This window comes from Cavia porcellus, unplaced genomic scaffold (assembly GCF_034190915.1).
Source record: "Cavia porcellus strain 051 isolate PalLab524CR breed Dunkin Hartley unplaced genomic scaffold, mCavPor4.1 scaffold_12, whole genome shotgun sequence".
Taxonomy (NCBI): Eukaryota; Metazoa; Chordata; class Mammalia; order Rodentia; family Caviidae; genus Cavia; species Cavia porcellus.
In genome coordinates, this window is record NW_026947495.1 from 84106811 (window position 1) to 84129078 (window position 22268).

General features: G+C 46.9%; 2 long non-coding RNA genes across 2 annotated transcripts; both read left to right on the forward strand.

Annotated features, from left to right (window-relative positions):
- The first annotated feature begins 4240 nt into the window (after positions 1 to 4240).
- On the forward strand, positions 4241 to 7329 carry LOC134478367 (uncharacterized). The gene is made up of 3 exons (XR_010050987.1): positions 4241 to 4609; positions 4699 to 6025; positions 7141 to 7329. It is a non-coding gene; the product is annotated as an uncharacterized LOC134478367 (long non-coding RNA).
- A 68-nt stretch (positions 7330 to 7397) lies between these two features.
- LOC134478368 (uncharacterized) lies at positions 7398 to 10656 on the forward strand. Its single transcript, XR_010050988.1, has 2 exons — positions 7398 to 9158; positions 10369 to 10656. It is a non-coding gene; the product is annotated as an uncharacterized LOC134478368 (long non-coding RNA).
- The last annotated feature ends 11612 nt before the right edge of the window (positions 10657 to 22268 follow it).

Below are 22268 nucleotides of genomic sequence, written 5' to 3' on the forward strand. Positions count from 1 at the left end.
AGCCTTGGTCTGCTAATTCCAGGAACATTTGTTTCTCACAAAGCGAACAAAGGTTGACACAGCAAACAGGTTACTAAGGTGATGATGCATAGAGAACAGTATGGCGACAGTCAGTTAATGAATCTATAACTATGTGGTCGGTGCTCCAGGTACGTGGTTACTAGGGCGATAAGCATATTACAGAATGACAAAGCTCTTTGTGCTAATAACAATCTTTTTAACTTTGCATTTTAGCTTTTTTTTAGCACAACAATCCCACTGTTCCTGCCACTTTCTGAAGCAGTTCTGGAGTCCTCTTTTGTGAGTGTCTATGAGGTGTGGTAGAAAAATACCTCGCTCACATGCTGCTGTTGTTGGCCATCTGACAGCGTCCCCTTCCTCTCACTCACCGGACCTGGCCCTGCGTGGCTTCCGGTTCTCGCCCGAGTCAGAATGAGGGAGCACTTTTCACTCAGTGCAGGACAGGGCCCCTGGAAACCGCTTCAGAGGCTGTGAGGAAGATGAACAACAGCATGTCTTCTACTAAAAAAAGTTGAATATCCACTGTTTTTTTTTAAATCACACTTCATACAGATGCCAGAAATGTCCCTCTCCTCTAGGAAATTATAATCAGATTATGGAGAGGAAACAGATACTTTTTGGCAAAGGTTACACGACAAAATGATTGATAAAGGATAGATTTTTTGGACAATTGGCTTTCTACTTACAGGAAAGTGGATGCTTACCCCAGATCATGCACTAATATAGAAAATACCAAATGGTTTACAGCCATATATGCTAAAAATGGAAAGGTATTAAAAGAAAATATAAGAAACAGAAGTCCAAAAAATTTCCCTAACCAAGACATAAAATTCAAGTCATAAAGAAAAAGCTTGGTAAACTTGACTATGTAGAAGTATAACACTTCTAGCAGCATCTGGTGGCGCTCTGCAAGGCTGAGGCAGGAGAATCACAAGTTTGAGCCCAGCCTGGAGAACTGAGCAACTTAGTAAGAACCTGTCTCAAAAATTATAAAAGGGGGCTGGGGATGTACCTCAGTGCCAAAGCCCTGGGTCGGTCACTAGCACCACAAACCTCTGTGTGCTGTAAGTCACAAGCCTGCGTGAAGCTGGGGGGGGGGGACACCGGAGCCAGGTGCTGGTGCTGGCAGCGTCATGATGTTACTGGTGCCTGTGAAACACGCTGGGCAAAGACCACACTTCTCTGTGGTGTAATTCTACATAATAAAAAGACATGTGAGGATTCAGAAGGTAATATTGAATATGTAAGTATGAAGAAACAAGGCCCTTAATACATTTGTAAAGCTAGACGTACTTTTAAGAATGTACCAACAAAGAATTTGTATGAACCAGGAAAAAGTGATAGAAAGTGTATCTGCATTCCTGTACCAACAACAAATTCACCAAGAAAAAATCAGGAAAGAGGTTCTCTTTACAATAGCTCCAGAAACTTCAAGTATCTAGTAATCAACATAACCAAGAAGGTGGAAGACTTTGGTAACAAAGATTACAGCACTCCAAACAAAGGAGTTCAAAGAATAATAGAAAACGGGAAGACATTCCTTATGGTTAGGTGAGTAGAACTAATACGAAAATGGCAATACTACCAAAGGTGACAGATAAATTTAATACAATCTCCATTAAAATACCAACAAAACTCTTGAAAGAACTAAAAAAAAAAGTCCCCCAAATTCAAATGAAATCAGAAAAGAACCAAATTAGCCAAAGCAACCCTGGACAGAGGGAGCAAAACTAGAGGGATTTTCAAGTTATATGACAAAGCTATGGTAACAAAAACAGTATGGTACTGGTACAAAAACAGATCTGTAGACCAATGGGCCAGAAAAGAAGGCACAGAAACAACCAATGTGTACCTACAGCTGCCTGATTTTTGACAAAATGGCTATAAATGTATGTTGTAGAAAAGATAATCTCTCTAACAAATGGATCTGGGAATCTCTTGTGCTATACTAAAATCAAATCAAAATGGGTCAGAGATCTAAATGTAAGGACAGAAACTTTGAGCTGCTGGAAGAGAACATAGGGAACAGTTGTGAGGCAGGGACCTCTTGAACAGAATCCAACAGCACAGGAAATAATTTTGCGATTCAACAAATGGGGCTATGTCGAATTGAAAGGCTGCAAGAGACAACCTACATAATGGGGGGAAAACTTGTAGCTTCTGAGAGGACTAACACCTAGAATATATAAAGAATTAAGAAAGACCCCCAAAGACCCAATCAAAAAATTGTCAAATAAACTGATTAGACACTTTTTTTTTTTTTTTGGTCTTTTTCCTTTTTATCAGTACCAGGGATCGAACTCACAACTGCCTGCTTGCAAGTCAGGCGCTTATGCCGCTGAGCTAAATCTCCAGCCACTGATTAGATACTTCTTAAAACAAGAAGTTCCCACGGCCAAGCGTGTAAGGAAAAAAGGGCCATTTAGCCATTAGGGAAATACAAATCAAAGCAACTCTGAGATTTCATGTTACTCCAGTCAGAGCGACTTTCATCAAGAACACAGATTGTAGGGAGTGGATGAAGCTGCAGACTGATTACACGTGCGGGGTGGGGCGAGCCATGTGAACAGCTGCTTCAGGCCAGAGAGCACCAGTCCTCGAGACAACCCAAGAAATGGGACGCTGGGCAAACGTGCCAATAAATGCACTGCATTGGCCGAGCAGTTCCTTCCCTCCCTCCCGGAGAGAGGGCTCCGCCTGACCTCAGCTTTCTGTGTGCAGTCTCTTATCTTTAGGTCTCCACCCTCTCACTATCCCTCCCCCTGGCAACTTCGAGAGCTGTGTTGGATGGATGTGGCAACAAGCAGCAGTGGGTTCTGCTGAGGAGGCAGGGAAAAAGGAACCTCTTACATCGCTGATGATGTCAACTAGCACAGGAACTGTGGAAATCACTGTGGAAGCTTCTCACAGGACAGAACTATAGCTAGAAATGCCATTTGTCCCAGCGTGTCAGCGGCTCTCCTCCTACTGAGACACAGTCCCAGAAAGCCACAATTTAAAGGAGCAGAGGTTTACCTTGGCTCACGGTTGGAGGGGATCCAGTCCATGGCTCCAAGCAGGAACATCATGGTGGAAGGGCATGAAGAACAGAGATGGTTATCACGGCATCAGGGAAGCAGAGCAAGGGAAAGTGCCAGAGAAGGAAGGGCAGGGGTACAGATACGGACCCTAAGGCCACGACGCCACGACTCACCGAGACGTGGAAGCCTTCATCTCCAGCGCAGTTCCCCAATCTAATCATACTGGCCCGCCAAGCTTAGTGGTGCCCAGCTAGGGCTCTTTTGGGTATATTCCAGAAGGAGTGAGAGACATCATAATACAGTGATACACGCGTGCCCAAGCTGATAGCAGCTAACTTCAAATATCCAAGCTGTGGAAACAGCCTAGATGCCCTTGCACGTATGAGTCAGTAGAGAAAATGTGACATGTATTCACAAACATTAAAAGGGTGGAAACGTGTCATTTGGAGGAAAACAGATAGAAGTTGAGACCATTATCCTAACTGAATTATGAGGTGAGGTGTGATAGAAAAATATGCTGGATGCCTGGGTTTTAACCGTTGCAGCTAAAGACATAGTGCCATCAATCGCCCTTGAAACAGCGCGCCTTCCTTCACACACAGCCTGCCATCATTCTTGCCGCTTTCTGGAGCAGTTCTAGAAGTTCCCCTGAGGCAGGGGACCAGGGCGAGAGACTCCACTGTACGCAGAACCAGTACCAGTCAGAAAAGCGCTGCTTTCAATCTTTCCTTCGAGGTCAGCACCATTTGCAGGAAAATCAGAAGGTGCGCTTTTCAATCCTTAATTTGCTCTGAAGATTGGGAAAAACCAATCAAAAGACATTGTTCCTGATCTTTTATTCACATACGACAAGCAGCCAATTGAGCTTCTTGATAGTTTACATAGAGCTTAACACCAAGCAAAATTTCAATGACAGCTGTCCCGAGGCCGTCTGGGGAGAGAATCTGGGACACCTGGGTACAGAGGATCCTTCCCCCCAGCCCCTGGGGCGGCAGCCACTCCTCACTGGGCCCCCACCCCACCCCTGCTCACCCTGCAGAGCGCAACTCTTTCCACCCCAAATAATGTGCACAGTCACTGTCTTTTCTGCGTGCCTGGTCTAGTTCCTTGTTTGGGACACACAAAAAATGGAAATAAGCCCTAAGGGACTGAGTCTCTTCTGCTTCTGATCCTGTAATCGTGCCTGGTAAGTCCCTTTGCACGGTTATGCATGTATTTTACATTGATTCTATTATGCCAGGGACACCTAAGATGGATTTTGACACTGAAGCAATCTGACCATCACTGTCTTGGACTGACCAGAGGTCACCTCAGCCTCTTCCATCCCACCGTGCTTTCACAGCTGCCAAAATGGGCCATGATGGGTTAGTAAGCCCCGGTGACCATGGCTACCCTATCAGGTTCTTCAGCCCTGCCCTGGAAGACGGTGGCCACACCCTACATGTCTCAAGCCTTATCTCCAGCAGGAAGCTGTCAGTCCTCTCCCCTGAATTTCCCCCATTCGGATCTTTTCTTCCGCAGCCCAGCCCCCTTTTAAGCTCATGACCCTGTCAAAGACCCCATGGCTTGTATGAGACACACTGTTCTGGTCTCAGTGCTGGGCCGCCCCTCTCAGGTTTGATTTGAGCTCATCGGTTTCTTTTCTTTCTCCTAACAGAACCAAGAGTAGGTCACTGCCTTGACTGTACCTGACTGTGTGGTTCAGCGCCTGTGGACCTGGCTGTGGGAGGAGTCTGGAAAGGTTTGGAGGTGCCAGCTAGAGGAGCCCGGATTCCAGCAGCTACTAGGTGGTGGAGTGAAAATTATTAAGAACTGATAAACCTCGAAAAAGCCTGAAAGAATAAAAATGATAACGTTGTCGTCCAGGGAGGCACTGAAGCAAGCCAGGGAGAGATTTCACATTTTAAAATCACTGCCTCAACAAATAAACAGTTATAAACTACGGCTTCTTATTTTATTTGGACCTGTGGGCAGGCTGCTGGCAGGTACTTTTCAAGGAAAAGTAGACGGTGGCCAGGGGTGAACCCCGGAGTGGGAATTTCTGGAGCCCCGGCTTCCTGTGAGAGACAGAGGTCAGCAGCAGAGACCGCTCCACTTGCTTTCCAGAGCAACCTTCTGGGCAGTGGTTTCCAGGCAGAGTGAGGCTCTGGGAAGCAAAGGAGGGTGTGAAAGCTTCTTCCCCCGGTGTCGGGCCAGCTGCCTCGGTCTCTTCCCCAGACGCTGGGCCGCGGGGGCAGAAGAGGTGGACGGAGGCCCACCGAGGACGCCGACAGTGGCCTCCAGTCCCTGAGTTCTTCCTCCTGGGAGCAGCCCTGGGCACAGCCACATTTGGGCTGTGGGGGTGGTCGGGAGCCTTGGGGACCCTGAGGTGGGCCTGTGATTTCCAGAGGAGGTTCCAGAGAAGAGAAATGCAGACACCAAGGCCACACTCTGTCCAGGGGAAGTGGTGATTGGAGTGGGGCAAACCAGTTAAGCCACTGTGCAGTGCTGCCAGGCATGGAGACCCAAGACACAGGTGCAGAGCACAGAGTCCGAGCTCCTAAATCTGTACTTGGGCCAATCAGAAAAGTGCCACTTTTAACTCTTCATTTACGTATGGCATCAAACCAAGTGTGCCTTTGAAAGGAAAGCTTCAGTCTGATGTCAGAACTGGGGAAGTCAGGAGCAAAGGAAGCAGGGTTTACATTTATTGAAGGCAGGAGAAGTGCACTGAGCATGGTGAGTGGGCCGCACTGGAAGGGAGAGCAGGTGGTTGTGAGGCCGTTTGTGTCCCCCGCTCCTCAGGCTGACATCAGGTCCAGCTCATCCTCCTGAAACCCAGCGTACTCTCACACAGGAACTGAAGGTGGCTCTTTCTAGCTGGTGCCAGGTGTGAGGCTTGGGAGCTGTTTTTTCTGTTCCTGTGTGCTAGTTCTCGGTGACTGACAAGCCAGGCCCACCTGCCCAGCCGGCTGGCCAAGTCTCCATCTCCTGCCGAAGGCCAGGTGAGTATCTAACAGGACAACCATCCTGAATGCTTTGCTTGCAGGCAGTGTAAGAATCCCAGGCCCAGGCCCCCGCCGACCCTCAGGGCCACTCCCACTCTGCAGAGCCTCCTTCTGTTGCATTTCCAGTAACACAAAGCCTCGCTACCTTTCCCAAAAGTCAGGATACAAGGAGCCTGGAAAGCACTTCTTCAGCTGTGGACGTCCAAGATTGTTTCGAGAATGTTCAAGAATGAGTGAAATCAGAAATTTTAGAGGAGTGTAAGAGGAGTCAGAAATCAGTGATTTTATTTTATTTTTTCAGAAATCAGTGATTTTCCAGGCGTATTAGGGAGCTCTTTTGATTCTTACTGCTCCTGTGCTTTTCCCATCTGGGAGAACTGAGAAGTGCGGCCCTAGAGGCAACAAGGATTCATCCTATTGTTGTTGTTTTAACTAAAGAAGTCTATCGTTAGGTAGATTGGAAAGAGCCGGGACACAGCGTCCCTTTCTCCTCTCTCTGGGACGAGCCTGCTTTGCAAGCTGGGCTGTGCTGACCTCGCCACCTTCTAGAGTCAGCCTCAGAGCCCTGGGGCCACCGCCCGTCCCACAGCTGGCCTTAGCGGCATCTGTTACCAGACGGGCTGCGCCCACCCTCCCCTTCCAGTCCTCCTATGTCGCCAGTGTGAACTCCTCAGCTGTCGCTTCTGGTATCAGTTCCACATTCTATATAATATGCTTATGTTTTTTGACTAATCAAATTTACGTCACTTTGGTGAAGATTATGAGCTGTATTCCAGTCTTCTATAGCTGTCCTGGTCTTCTATCTCCCCACGAATTACTGGGAACGGCACGTTACGCCCCGCAGCGTGATTACGGTCTTCCTGCCATTTCAGCTGTCACCTTGCTTTGTACCTTTGTCCATTCTATGCCTCAGTGTCTCTGTGGCCTTCAGCCTGAAATGTGCCTTTTTAAGCAGTATGTTGCTCGTTAGAGAACCAACCTGGTCTTTCAAGGCTGTAACACTTAGTGTACGGTAGCTTAACAAGTTAGTGTCATAGTTGGGCCTACGACTTCTGTCTTTCTGTTTGTTGTTTACTTGTGGCTTCGGTCGTTTCCTTCTGCCTCTGTTGCAGGGCGCTCGGGCCTCTGCGCTCTGTACCCAGAGTCCAGGAGGCCTGGGGAGAGGAGGTGGTGCCGGCGGGACCGGCCTCAGGCTGCAGCGAGTGACCACCGTGCTCCGCCGTCCAGGCCTTTCACAACACGGAAGGCGGGGAGCAGGCCGTGGTGACCCGCACAGCGCCCCGCCGAGTGTGCCCAGCCCTTTGGGCTCCCTCTTTCCATGGTAAGGGCTGAGTGGCTCTGGGGTGAGCTGTGCATGTTCCGCCCATTCTCCTGGTGAAGGTGGAGGCTAGGGCAGTGCCCTCAGCCTGGGGCTCTTGGAGAAGCAGTTTGTCCCTAAGGTACAGAATTCCAACTCCTAAAGATCACTCTGCCCTGCCAGTTACTCTTCTTTCACTTCCTTTAGATGAATTGAGTAATTTTAAAAAGTTCACATACATCACGCAACCTGAACCTGAAACCCAAAATGCTCCAAAATTCGAGATTTCGAGCACTGACGCTGCTGTCACATGAAGGGGCCGAGCCCTCCCTTCCCTGCGGTCGGCTGTGAGCGCCACGGTACCCTCGCTCGGGTCGCCTGGGCTCCCAGGACCCTGAGACAGGGAGCAGCGCTGGCCCTTCCTTCCCTATCCGAGCCCAGCCCACTGAGCGCTGGGCTTGTGCTTGGGACCTTGTCCAGGTCGCCGACATCGGTGAAGACAGGCAGCGGGGCGCCAAGGACCAGGGCGTCCGGCCCTCTCGGTACGGAACACTGAGCCACCCGCTTGTTCTTCTGCGGGTCCTGCTGCTGCCCGAGACCTTCAGTAAACAGGCGAGGTTTATGGCCAAGCGAGCCGGGTGCTCTGGCGGTTCTTTCCTTGTCGTGTGCGGTAACTTAGACTATTTGGCCCACTCAGCTGTGGCAGAGGGTTGCAGTCAAAATGCAGATGTGCTGAAATACGGTAGGAAATTAGGTTCAGGCTATGTGTGGGAGATGTACATAAAACACTAATGAAATCCGTGTTTAGACTCAGCCCCCATCCCATGTGCACACACACAAATATTCCAAAACACGTGAAATTGGAAATTCCTGTAGCCCTAAACTTTTGGGATAAAAATCACTTGATCTGGCTTGCTCACGTGAATAACTTGCTCTTGCATTTTCTGATAGTGTCCTTGCAGTGGCTGTTTTGTTATCAGGGGTGGAAGGATCCTTGACAGGTTTCTGGGCTCCTGTGCCTGTGGCCGCGGCCTGTGAGGGTGGAGAGCAGCATCGAGGTTCACTGAGGTTTAATTAGGTGCTCGCGAGTGGGCAGCCTTGCCTGGGAGGAAAGGAAACCGGTAAGAGTGGCGAAGGCATCGGGTTGAAAATTCAAAACATTGCACCGGCACGGGGCACCTCTCTCTGGGGCTTCCAGAACATGACTGGGGCAATGGAACGGGCACTGGGTCCTGTCAGCAGCTATGTCTGTCACGCCTGTCCCGTCCCACAACCACTCTGAGGTAACTGGATGCAAGAGACACAGTCCACATGCACAGGCCTTCAGCGAGCTCCTGCAGAAAGTTCACTGTAGATCATGCTGGGGGACCGGCACACAACAGGTTTGTTTGCAACTTCAGAATTAGGCTTTAGGACAAAGATCAGGAGTTGGCCCTGGGCGTTGCCCAGGTTCCAGTGAGTCCAGAGCCCCAGTACCAGTTCCTAGGTTAGTTTCACTTGGCTACCCCGCCCCACAGCGTGGACTTTGGTAAGTTTTCACACATACACACGCACACACACACACACACACTGCACACCTGGGAGACCATCCCCATGAAGATAATGAACGTAATCGTTACTTCCAAAATACTCTGTTTGCCCTTTCGATTTCTGTTCTCCTGTTGTCATCAGCACAGGAAAACAGAACTTTAAAATATTTCCTCCTTTCTCGAAAGGAAAGCAGCTTCTACAAACTTCCTCAGGCCCAGGGCATAAACCGCCAGGCTGTCCTCAACCCGGACAAATGACAGAACATGCAGATTCTGGTGCCCGGACGCAGTTTCACTTCCGCAGGTGAGCGGGGGAGGAGGAGGCCGGGAGCTGAGTCACCGGTCCGGTCTGTGCCCACCCAGCCTCCTCACTTCCTTCTTGCCTGGACGACTGGCCTCCTCTGACCTGGCCAGTGGAGAGAAAATGAGCCCGAGGGCAAGGAACTAAGGGGCTGCAGGTGCTGCCCCTCGCACCCCGCCCCTTTCTAGGGATGTAGTGCTATGGGTTTCCCATTAGATACTGCCTTGGTGGCATTTCTGATCATTTTATACCTTTTCTTTTAACTCAAGAATTACTACCCAGCTTCCTTTTATGTTTTTTTGAGACAAGATCTTGCTATGTAATTCAGGTTGGACTTGAACTCACAGGATAGTGCAGGCTGGCCTCAAATTCATGGTGATCCTCCTGCCTCAGCCTCCCAAGTGCTGGAATTACAGGCGTGTGCCATCTATACATGCCCAGCTTCTAATTTCTTTTTAATTTTTTCATCCACTTATTTATAAGTGTATTATTTAGTCTGCAAGTATTTGGAGAATTTTCCATACCTTCTCTTACTGTCTGGGCTGGTAACAAATTCTTGGTCCCACAAAGTCAGATAGCCAGTTACTCATCCATAGATTTTTACTGTTAGAGTGAATATTATCGTATTTGTGATCAGTTCCTTAATAATCTCACCAGAGGGCAACAGGTCAATACGAACGTTTTATTAAGAAATCCTGGTCCTAAAAAAAAAAAAAAAAAAAGAAATCCTGGTCCAATCAGGCCAACGGGCCTAGTGGGGGAGAGAAGGAAGGAGTAGCCAGTGTGGGTGGACTTGGGGTTTGTTTTTAAGGAGGGGGAGGGTCAGGAGGCTGGGGTGAAGGTCGGGGAAAGTTGATACACGGCTTCTGCATATTATGATCTAATACACACAAGCTTCCTATGCATATGCAGTTAGTGCCGATTTCTAGATTAAGTATTTTGGCATTTCAAAATCATTTATGTGAATGCGTGATACTTTTATATCAGAAGAAATTGGGGCAGACTTAGTGGGTTATTATAAGGACCCAGAATGAGGGTGCACTGTGGAGGTGGAGCAGAGCGATGGGGCCTTCAATGCCCTCTTGGGGACGCCTGGGGCAGCAGCGTAGAGCACAGCAGAGCTGGCTGGGGATGAGGCCGTGACCTGTGAATCCGGGGGCTCCAGACATATGTGCAGAACAGTTCCCAAAGCCTGGACGTGGCTTCTCACAAGAACCCCAGCAGGTGTCCCCCAGGACGGCTGGAGCCGCCTCAGCCTGAGGAGGGACCAGCACCGCCTCTCAGGGTCTGTAAGCAGAGATCCTCCTGGGCCTCCTTGAGATGGGGACACCACAGAAGGACAAAGACGCCGTGAAGAGCTCGCTCTGGTGGCCTCCCCACACTGCGTCCTCCAGGGCGAGGTTTTCCTCTTCTTTTCAGCCCGAGCTCACTCTGCAGAGCCAGTTTCTCTCTCTCTTTACTCTGATTTTTCCAAGTAAATTTTGCTACTATTTTTCACTGATTTCATTCAGTTTCTTTCTCTGTGATGGCAGAACCTGGAAACCAATTCCAGGAGATGCAAGCACCACGAAACCTGGAAATGTTTATTTGGTGAGCCAACTTTTAGGAGGAACTACCTGGTAACCCAGGAATTTCCACACTCCGGGGCCCAGGAGCACAGCCCTTGCCCCAGCAGCACCCTGAGGTGCTGCCTGGCTCCTCCCCCGGCACCCTCTGCTTTACAGGCCACCAGGCTCACCAGGCCGGGAGCAGCAGGTGCTGTCCTGGTGCTGTCTCTGGGGCAGGGACACCTTGGTGGCCTTCCCTGCTGGGCCTGCAAGGACCAGGGCACTGCAGTGCTACACCAAGGCTCAGCCAGCCCTGCTGCTCTGCAGTAACCTCAAGGTCTCCTTGACCCAGTGGCATCGTGGAAACCCTCCTGGAGAGCATGGTCCTTAACAGGCAGTGAGCAAACGGTCTCAGTAAATGACCACGAGCGAAAGCAGAATGTCCTGGGGCCCAACTGGAGACCAAAACTTCATCTAACAGAAGTGCTCATTTATGGCAAAGATTTCAGAATTGTCAAATTGTACTTTAAGTCCTCAAAGTGTAGAAAAGCCCACAAAATTAATAGGGTGTCCTGAAGGAGGGGGAAGGGATGAGAACAGAAAACTCCATTGAAATACACTGGAGCCCGTTCAGAGAAATCAAGAAGACAGGCATTTCCTGGTGGAGAGTTTGTCCTATGAATGAGCATTACACCTGCCTTTCTCATGTAACTTTGTAGCCCCAAGTTCATTCTTTTCTCTTTTTTTGGAGACAGAGTCTCTCTATGTAGACAATGCTGTCCCCAGATTTCCAATGATCTTCCTGCTTCAGCCTTCCCGGTGCTGGGATCACAAGCATGTGCCACCACGCCTGTTCTAGTGTTAAATTCTTTAATAGATCAGAACCTGAAGATTGTTCTCCACGCTTTTTCTGGAAGAAGGAGGTAGGACGTAGAACAAGGACAGAAAGCGGTGGGGCTATGCCCACAGGAGCCAGGAAAGCTATGTCACAGCATCAGAAAGCCAGCTTCCACCCGGGTTGCCAGCTGGTCAAAATGACCCTAAAATTGACAGTATAATTGTAATGTATATTGTTATTATTGACTTGAGAATCTTTCATTGTTTAAAAAATCAACAAATGGGGTAATATCAAATTAAAAAGTTTCTGCACAGCAAAGTAAAAGTCAAAACTGGACTTGGTGATACACACCTGTAATCCAGCACTCGGGAGGCTGAGGAAAAGGGTCACCATGAGTTCGAGGCTACATAGCAAGGCTGAGTAACAAATAAATAAACAAAAACGAGAGACAACCTACAAATGGAAATTTGTTTGTAGCTACTCCCCTTGCAGAGGTATACTATCTAGACTCTCCAAAGAACTAAACAAATCAGACTTCCCCCAAAATGAAAGACCCAATCAAAAACGGACAACGGAGAGAATAGACACGTCTCAGGAGAACAAATGTCCAATAAATACACAAAAATGTCCAATATCTCCGGCCATCAAGGAAATATGGATGAAAGCAACAAGATTCATCTACTCCAGAAAGAGTGACCACCATCGAGAAATAAATGACGCACATTGATGGAAAGGCTGCTGGGAAAAGGCACCTTTTCACGTTGGTGGGAAGCAAAGCACAGCCAGGGTGGGAAGCAGCAGGAGGGTCTCCAGGGAGCTGAAGTAGAAATTCCACTCAGCCCAGCTATTTCCCCTCTTGGAATCTTCCCAAAGGATTTAAAGGTGTAGTGTGACAAAAACAGTTTGCAGCAGCAGACCTCATAATAGCTAACTCTTAGAAGTGGCCTATTTGTCCATCAACAGATACATGAAATTTGACAATGTGATATTTATATATAATGAAGTACTACTGTGCCATACAGGAAAAATTTGAGTCTTTTGTAGGAAATACACCTTGAGATAATGTTATATGAAATAAAGGAGGCACACAACATTAAATATTACATAGGTTCTCTTGCATGAGGTGCTGAACACATAAATAATTTTAAAAAATAAAAGATAGCAGAAAACAGATCTTTTGCAAACGGGAAGAGGATCTAAAGATGGAGGGAGAGAGGGAAAGAAAATTTTAAAAATTAAGACATCTTAAGTGCATGTATCTATCCATTAAAATGAATTAGTGTTACGTACTAAAAACATGTACTAATAAAATATTTTTAAAAATAAAGTTACAACGGATGAATGGGAGGTAAGAAACAGCTTCAGCCTGGCTCCATCATCCCATAATGATAAGGGAGCAAAAATCAGAGCAGAAGCATTTGAGAAATTTAAATTTTGGCCTGAAAGGGACCAAGTGTGAAGTTGGGGCCAAGGAGTATGGCCTCTGGGGAGATCAGCACCAGTAAAAGGAAACTTAGAATTGGGACCAGAAGAAAGATGCCTTCAGGACATCTCGGAAATCAGCAAGACCTCACCCACTGCAGGCTCAAAGGTGCAAGAGCAAAACTTTTTGTTTGCTAGGGAAACCCCTGCAAGAGAAAGGCCAGCTGGGGAGTCGTCATTCATCTCACAGTGCTCAGAGGCTGCTGCAGCCTGGTCCAAGGCGCCCGTCTTTACTTGAACTGGCAGTCTGTCAGTGTGCCTCTGACAGGGCAGCGTGGGAAGCTTGGGAGCAAAGCTGAAGGTGCAGGAGGGACCCCAGGAAGCAGGTGCCAGCACCTCGCCGAGGAAAGCTGTGAGCAGTGAGCAGCGTCAGCGCAGGGGCCGTGTGGGCTGCAGCTGGCGAGCACGCGGGGACAGGGCTGCCTGAGCCCACAGGGCTCATATCTCACCACTGCGTGCCTGCTGCCAGATGCGCAGCAGCAGGACTTAGCGTTTCCGTTGGGTGCCGCTCCCACTTGGATCCTGTTGCTTTTCTATCTTTTATTTCTCTTTTGGAATGGGGCTGTTATCCTGTACACCTGTATTTCAGGATTAAATAACTTGTCTTTTAAATTCTACAGAAATTTGCAGCTATGAGTTTGTCTTGAGTCTGAGAAGATACTTAGCTTGGACTTTTGAGAAATGTCAAAACTATTGAGACTTTTGGGGAGGGATTATTGCACTGCCAATTTGATGCAGAATAGGTGTGTCGTGTGAAGCATAACTGTGGACCTGTCTTTATTTGGAGATTCAATATGATTTAAGGAGATGTGATTAGGTGTCAAGTTGACAAGGGTGGACTTAGCCCAGTTAATCTTGGTAGTCAATTGAATTGGATTGAACAACTCCTGGAGAGGTGCCTGGATCATGGGGTGCTCTACTCACCTGGAGGTTAATCCCTGGTGGCTCCCAGTCGATATGCTGTATTAGCAGTGAGGGCCTTTTGGAGATGGGCACCGGGGGCTGCCCCTGCAGGCACACTCTCTGGTGCTCCTCCCCCGCATTCTGCTTCCTAGATACCGTGAAGCAAACAGCTGCTCCTTTCCACCACAACACTCAGGTCTTAGAGCCAGTCAAATGTGGACTGGACCTTGTGAAAGCATGAGACACACGCACATCTCCTTAACTTGTAAGTGGTGGGCATTTTGTCCAGCAATGGGAAAGCTGAATAATGTAAGGATATGACATAATGATAAAAAGATTGATCTACCAACCCATAAACACGCATGCACTAATATCAGAACACCTAAATAGATAGCAGACATTGACAAAAGGCAGGGAAAATAGCAATACAATTACAGTAGGCGGCTTCCATGTAAATTTCACTTTAAATGAAGGCGAGAACATTCAAAAGAAGACCAGTAACAAAACGGAAGACTTCAGCAACATTCTAGACAAAGCAAACCTAATAGAAATAAACCGAATGTTCCACAAAACAGCTGTGGTATACAAATTTTTCTCATATGAAACTTCTTCAGAAAGGATCTCACGTTAGATCACAGAACAAGTTATAATACATTTACAACACTAAAATCATAACAAATATCTTTTCTGGCCACATTGGAATGTAATTAGAAATCAAAAGAAGAAGGAAAACTGGAAAAGTCACTATCTTGGTCATTTTTCTTTTTGCCAAGACGGAATACTCAGCACCCAAAGTGAAAGGGGGAAAGGTTTATTTCAGTTCAAAATCCATGTCTGTGCCAGTCCACAGTTGGCAGCTCCAGAGCAGGGAGGCATGGCAGAGGGGCATCGCAGAGGAGAAGCAGTCCGTCCATGGCAGGCAGGAGGCAGCAGAACAGCAAGCAGCACACAGAGCAGATCGAGCCTACCTGCCCGTAGAGTGGGTAGAGCCCACACCCCGGTCAGGGCACCTCAATCCCAGCATCATACAACATAGACACAACACTTCTGAAAAGCCCACCTATGATGGTGATGCTTTTGGGGGCATCTAAATTCAAGCCATAGCAGTTACAAATGTGAAATTAAAGAATAGACTCTTGCACAACAGCTATGAGATCCAAGAAAAGTTAAGAAGGAAATCAGAAAATAATTGAGACAAACAAAAGTTAAAGTACAACACACAGAAGCATGGAATATAGCAGAAGTAACACTAAGAGGAAAGTTTGTGATAAACTTCTGTATTAAAAAGAAAAACCTCACACAGTGCGTAGTGCACACCTATAATCCCGACCCTCAGGAGACAGAGGCAGGAGCATCACTGTGAGCTGAAGGCCAGCCTGGGCTACGTAGTGAGTTCAAGCCAGTTTGAACTACAGAATGAGACCCTGTCTCGAAAAACAAAACAGACGAATGAACAAAAAAAGCTCAAATAAACTGCCTAACTTTGTACCTCAAGGAGAAAGAGGAGAGGAGGAGGAAAAAGAAGGGGGAGAGGAAAAGTCAGAAAATGAGGAGGAAGAAGAGGAGAATTAAGGAGAAGAGGAGAAAGGTAAGCCCAGAGTCAGTGGAAGGAAGGAAATAAAGTTTAGAGCAGAAATAAAAGAAATAGAAAAAAAAATTGACAAAACTGAGGTTTTCTGGTTTTTTAAAAAATATAACCAAAACTGAACAACTTTTAGTTAGATTACCTAGATGAGAGAAAAAGGGAAGACACACGACTGGTAAGATCAGTGATGAAAGTGGACATTACAACTGCTGTACAAAATCAAAGTGACCACGAGACGACGTTAAACAGGAGAACACCAAGAAGCCTTGTGCCCGAGGAGAGAGCCCAGCACAGGCTGAATCACGGGGAAACAGGAAGTCTAGCAGAAGCGTACGTGACACGGAAATTGAATCAATCCTCAAACACCTTCCCACAAAGAAAACCCTGAACCACACGGCTTCCGTGGTGAATTCTCCCAGCATTTAAAGAAGAATTAGTGGCTTCCGGGAGAACATGGCGGACAGATAACAGCAACTACCGGAGGCTCTCTGAAAGACTTGGCTCAGAAGCCAGGAATGGTGCGGACTAAGGAGACATAAGCAGGTGGAGATATGCTCTGCTGACTCAGGAACGAACTGGGCTGAGAGAAACCAACTTGGAATGCATTCCTGGTGCTAAAACAGGAACAGAAAAGCCTCGGTGTGGAGGCTGGACCCCGCGCCATTGTAAGCCGCGATTTGGGTTTCCCGCCGCGTGGTGACTGGCTGCCTCTACAGTGGCTCAGCAAGGAGAGAGACGCGCAGAAGCTCTGAGAACGGCAATCTGCGAACGGCAGGGAGGCGTGCACTGACTTGTGGTGAGGTGAGTGAGAGAAGCTGACACTCTACCACAGTTTGACTCCAGCGGAGGACTTTCTGGGCCCAAGCAGTCCTGCGGGAGCAGGGCGCGGTGGCGACTCCAGCCACACATCCCCCTCTCGGGCGGAATTGGTGAAAAGCGCCTGGTCTGCGTGACGCTGCCGGCGGACCTGGTAGGCTGTCCCAACCCAGATCCCAGAGCCTGACGGTGGCCGGGAGGGGAGACACGTAGGCTGCCTGGTCCGTAACTCCCTGGTGCGCAGCGGTGAGCGGGAACACCTAACTGGCGCAATTCGATCAGGCTGTGGCTGACTGGGAGAGAAGCTGGGCCTCTTATATAAGCTTGCATATATAAGGAACAGAGAAGAAGAGGCAGCATGGGAAGAGGCAGCAACAAGAAAGGCTCCTCGGCCCCCAATTCTGAGAAACAGGCAATAGCAGACACCGCACCAATATACATAAGGCACCATATAGAGAGCCTCATAGACCAATTCAGGAATGAAGTTATCAACGACCTGAAGCTAGAAGTATGCAGAATAGTTAGAGAAATGCTAAGTACCACCCAAGAAAAAACAGGCGGTGGAATGGAAGAACAGAAAAAAAAGGGAGAATTGTTTGATGGAGAAAACAGAGAAACCATAGAATACGTGAAGCAGGTTCAAAGGGACTACCAAGATACCAAGAAGTCTATAGAAGACTGGCATAACAGCTTGAAAGAAACTAAGGACAGACTATCTGAACTGGAGGGCAGACTTGTAATATGGGAGAATGAAATGAAAAACTTCTTAAAAATAACAAAGAAACAAACAGCAATAATACAAAGACAAGAAGATGATAAGAGGATCCATAACTTAAGGATTAAGAACATAAAAGAAGAAGTAGGGACACAAACAAGTGAACTACAAAAGCTACTCACAGAAATAATCCAGGAGAATTTTCCTAATTTAGCAAAAGGTAAAGATACTCAGAAATATGAGGCATACAGGACTCCAGCTACCTACAACCCAAACAGAGCAACACCCAGGCATATAATAATAAAAATTCCAGAAATTCAATACAAGAACAGAATATTAAAAGCTGTAAGAGACAAGAAACAGACCACTTACAAGGGAACACCCATCAGAATTACAGCAGATTTCTCTGCACAAACCATCAAATCACGAAGAGCGTGGGGGGAAATAATTCAAGCTTTGAAAGATAATAATCTCCAGCCAAGATTGAGATATCCTGCACAACTGTCCCTGGAAATTGATGGAAAAACAAGGTGCTTCCAGGATAAAGAGGAACTGGGGGAATTTGCAACCACCAATTCAACTCTACAGAGAGTATTGCAGGATATTCTAAAAAAAGAAAAATACAAAGAATCCAGAAATAATGGCAGAGAGGCCACAACGAATGGAACAGAGAACAAAATGAAGAAGACAAACTGACAGCTACAGACAGAAAAAGAGCTCAATAGAAATGAGGCAGAGAAGATTGGATGACAGGAACAGCTATTTTGGAGAAAATGACATCTTAATAGGTAATACTGATTTAGTATCATCTTGTTTTGAAGTCTCATCTAGCTTTTGTCCTTCTGTCTCCAATAGTCTAAATAGGTTGTATCTTACTGGATTTTATTATGTACGATAGTATAAGCAAAAACCTTGTAAAGACAAGGAGATTATACAGAAACCATTATTCATTTTCTGTTAGTCGATTCTAAATACTCTGTAATGCTGTCATTCTCTTGAATGGTTTTACATTGTTTTGATATACTTAATGCTACAGTATACGAAGTTGTACTCAAGGATTTCAAAGAAAGACAATATGGTAACTACTTTTAGGTTAGGATTATCTGGTGGTGAAACACTATTCTGCTTAAATGGTTATGTTTTGATCTGCGCTGTTTCGTTGTTATGCCCTCTTTTATCTCAATCTCCACTCCATTATTTACTTTTTTATCTTTATCCTTTTAATTAAAGGAAAAAAATAGCAGGATATATTATAGTAACCCACTTTGACTTTTCATTACCTTGATTTAAAGCCCTGTATTACTCTCACCATCTGGTTTTTAACTGATGTTCCCCTATTCTGTTTTGCTGGATAGTATCAGGTTCGAAAGTTTAGGCATCAGCTGTGAAGATAATGAGATTCATTATGACGCCCATTCTTGTTGACTTTTATCTACTTTTGAAGACCTACAATGTCTCCAATGTTTTGGTTTTGTTGGTTTTATTCTTCACTGTTTTGTTCAATTGTATTATAACTAACGATATAGGCAATTCTATTAGAGATAGCGGGAGGCATTATAGTAACCATTGTTGATCACCTTGTATTATGTTTTTACATTATCTATTATGTCCACCCTTTTGACTTGACCGATTCTGTTCTGTTATGTCACATTTGGTTTTACTCTCTTCCAAAAAAGTAATAAGAACCGTGGGAGCAATGAAACCCAAAATGTGTAATAGTCATGGTACAAAAGAGAGGAAAAGAAAGTGCTCCAAACTATATAACTGCATGTATATTTAAGTGTATAAGATAGAAAATGATATCACAGAGTTTTATTGGATCAATGAACAGAACTGTTTGCAGCATTGTTGATGGAATGTCCACTTTACAAGCTTTAATTTTGTGACTTGAACAATTATTTGTAAGATGACAATATGTAATCCATTAACTAGTGATTTCCTACTGTTCATTTTTTTTTCTGTAAATCTGTATAACTTGTACCCTTTCCCTGCTTTTTTTTTCTTTTCTCCTTAAATAAAATTTAAAAAAAAAAAAAAAAAAAAAAAAAGAAGAATTAGTGTTCTTCTCAAGCTCCTCCAAGGAGCTGAAGTGCAGGGAACATTGCATTTCATTTTGTGTGGCCAGCATCTGATATTAAAGCCAAACAAAAATACCAGGAGCAGACCTCAGGCTGGTATTCCTGATAAATATAAATGCAAAAGCTGTCTATGAAATGCTAGTAGGCCAAATTCAACAGCACGTTGAAGGATCACGCACTGTAATCAGATGGTGTTTATGGACTGGATGCAAAGATAGTTCAACTTACAAAATCAGTGATCATTAAGAACCACATTAATAGAATGAAGAATGCAAAAAATGACATGATTATCTTCAGTAGAGGCTGAAAAGACACTGAGAAAAATGTAAGATTCCATCACAATAAAACTTGCAACAGCTAGGACAGAAGGAAATGCCTTAGGAGAGAAGGCCACACATGAAAAGCTTTCCACTGTTGAGTACCTTAGCTGAGGGCCTTTGGTGCATGGCCTTAATATGTTTCAAAATATGTTACAAAGTTACAGTCATGAGTAAAGGCAGACAAATGGATCAGAGAAGCAGACTGGAAGCCTGGGAACCAGTGCTTACCTGTGTAGCACTTGGTCCACTGGCAATGCCAACCCTGGTTGCTGATCAATATCAGCGATCAGGGTGGACCGGCTGATGTACCACAGAATGGTATTTGCACAGTCCTGAAGGTCAGAAGTCAAGGTCACCACAGCAGCAGCAGGTTAGGAGCTGGGGAGGGGCTGCTTCCTGGCTCATGGGGACCATTTTTGTGCTGTGACTTCACCTCATGGAACGATGGAGAGCTTTCAGGGGTCTCTCTCATGCAGCACGAATCCCATCCACTCTCATCATTGGATGCTGGGTTTCCACACTCACATTTTAGGGAGACGCAAACATTCAGTCTATTGCATATCCTACTGGAAGCAACCTGAAGCTGCAGCGTGAACCCTGTTGAAATCCCAGTGACCAAACTGGGTGCAGCAGGGATGTCTGTGACCCCAAGATGCTCAGCCCAAGGCCGTCCCAGGCACGTGGTCGGCAGAACCCTGCACTGAGACAGCACAAGTGAGACCGTGAATGCTCAAGGTACAGCACTCGCGTTGCTCGATCAGGCCCCAGATCCATTCCTCACCACTGAAGCAGAGAGAAAGAAAGAAAGAAAGAAAGAAAGAAAGCCCCAATGGCTTTTCCATATGGAAAGAAGTCTCTGAAGTGTAGTCTCTGAAAGAAGTCTCATAAATATAGAGCTACAAAAGACCAGAAATGAATTATTCTTGAGGAAGGGCAAAGTGTTGAACCTCTGGTTTCTTATTTATTTACTTGTTCAAAGCAGTGTTTTGCTATGTGGTTCAGGCTGATCTCAGACTCACCGTGTAGCCCAGGCTGGCCTCAAACCCACAGGTAGCCTCCTGCCTTGGCCTCCTGAGTGCTGGTACCACAGGTGTGCACCACCACGCCCAGCATCTCTGAGGTCACAGTGTCTTACACTCCCCTGTTTTCAGAGCACTTTTCAGGGTAGCCAAGGTGTGCAGCGCACCTACCCGTCCACGGAAGAGATGCATGGAGAAAGGCAGTGCAGTAAAGACACACTCTGGAGGATTGTTCGGCCACAGCAAGTCTCTCCGCTGCACATTGTTACCTCTTCTAGGGCAAAGCTGCAGAGCCACCTGCAGGAAAATGTTGAATCAGAAACCTTGGATGATAGAGATTATCTTTTTTTTTTTTTTTTTTTTTTGTCTTTTTCATTTTTATCGGTACCGGGGATTGAACTCATGACTGCCTGCTTGCAAGGCAGGTGCTTATGCCACTGAGCTAAATCCCCAGCCCCGATAGAGATTATCTTTGAACTCTTTGTAAGCAAAACACCAGGCTCAAACGCTTGGACCAAGCGAAGAGGGGATTGCTGTCTCCTGCCCTGTTCTTTAATCATGGTTCTACTGTACTCCCCGGATCCTCCACAGTGGAACTCTGGGGTGGAGGTGGCCCTGCAGTGCGCTGCAGCGATGCTGGCAGCCTGAGCCAATGAACAGCACTGAGCCGGCCAGTCTATCCCCTCCCATCTGTTGGTTAACCAAGCTTCTTTTGGCAGAGGGTGGGGGAGGTACTGGGGATTCAATCCAAGGCCTTTGCTCTAAAAGCTACGTTCCCAGACCTTTATATTTTGAGACAGGATCTCACTAAGTTGCTACATTGCTTTGTGTGAATTCCAGTGAGACAATCTTCTTGCCTCAGCCTTCCTGAGTTCTGGGATCACGTGCACGTGTTGCCATGCTTAGTCTAATCTTGCTCTTTAGAAACTTCTGACACTTGTGAGAAGGATAAAGCAGTGTCTGTCACATGAGGCCATGGAAGTGTGGCTTTAGTGTAGGTGGTACATTTGGGGCCTATGGACCGCTCCCCCGACTCTTGTGAACCTGAGCAATGCCCCGAGCCAATTCCCACCTTTGTCCTGAGGCCTACAACCCAGGGGCAGAGATGAGATGCCTGCAAGCCAGGTCCTCTGGCAATAGTCTTTCTTCACCTGGAGCTCGTCCAAGTTCATGCATATGGACAGCACCTCGTACAGCCAACTACAACGGAGTGAACTATGGGAAGGACAAGTACAGTGGACACAGCCGACTGGAGCCAGTGCCCCATCAGTCACACTTGGAAGACCCAATGGGAGGCGCCGTAGCCCTGGCATAATATTTTACATTCTTAAGCCTGGCAGTGTGAGCCCAGCCCTCTGCCCTTTCCTTACCATTGTGTGTCACGTCCAGTTCTTCGTTGCCACATACAAAAGCCTGGGAAGCCATGTGTGGCCCCTGCACCTCTGGCAGCAGCCTGGTACACAGTGAGGTTTTCTGTCAAATGCACCCATGACTAGGAATATTCCTAAAATCTGGGATGCTGGTCGGCTGAGCTTACCGGGGATCGAACTCATGACTGCCTGCTTGCAAGGCAGGCGCTTATGCTGCTGAGCTAAATCCCCAGCCCCAGACCTAGAGATCTGGTCGCCACCTGCTGTCTGGCTTCCTTGTTGAAGATGCAGCTACTGCCTGGGTTTGGAGTGAGGCTCCATCCAACATCAGCTGTCCTGCTAGTGGCCGAGCAGCTGTCACTACCCACCATGACTATGGGGTCCCCTGGCTGGGTTTCTGCACGATGCCCCATTTCCTGGTCATTGGCCTGCAGAGAGCA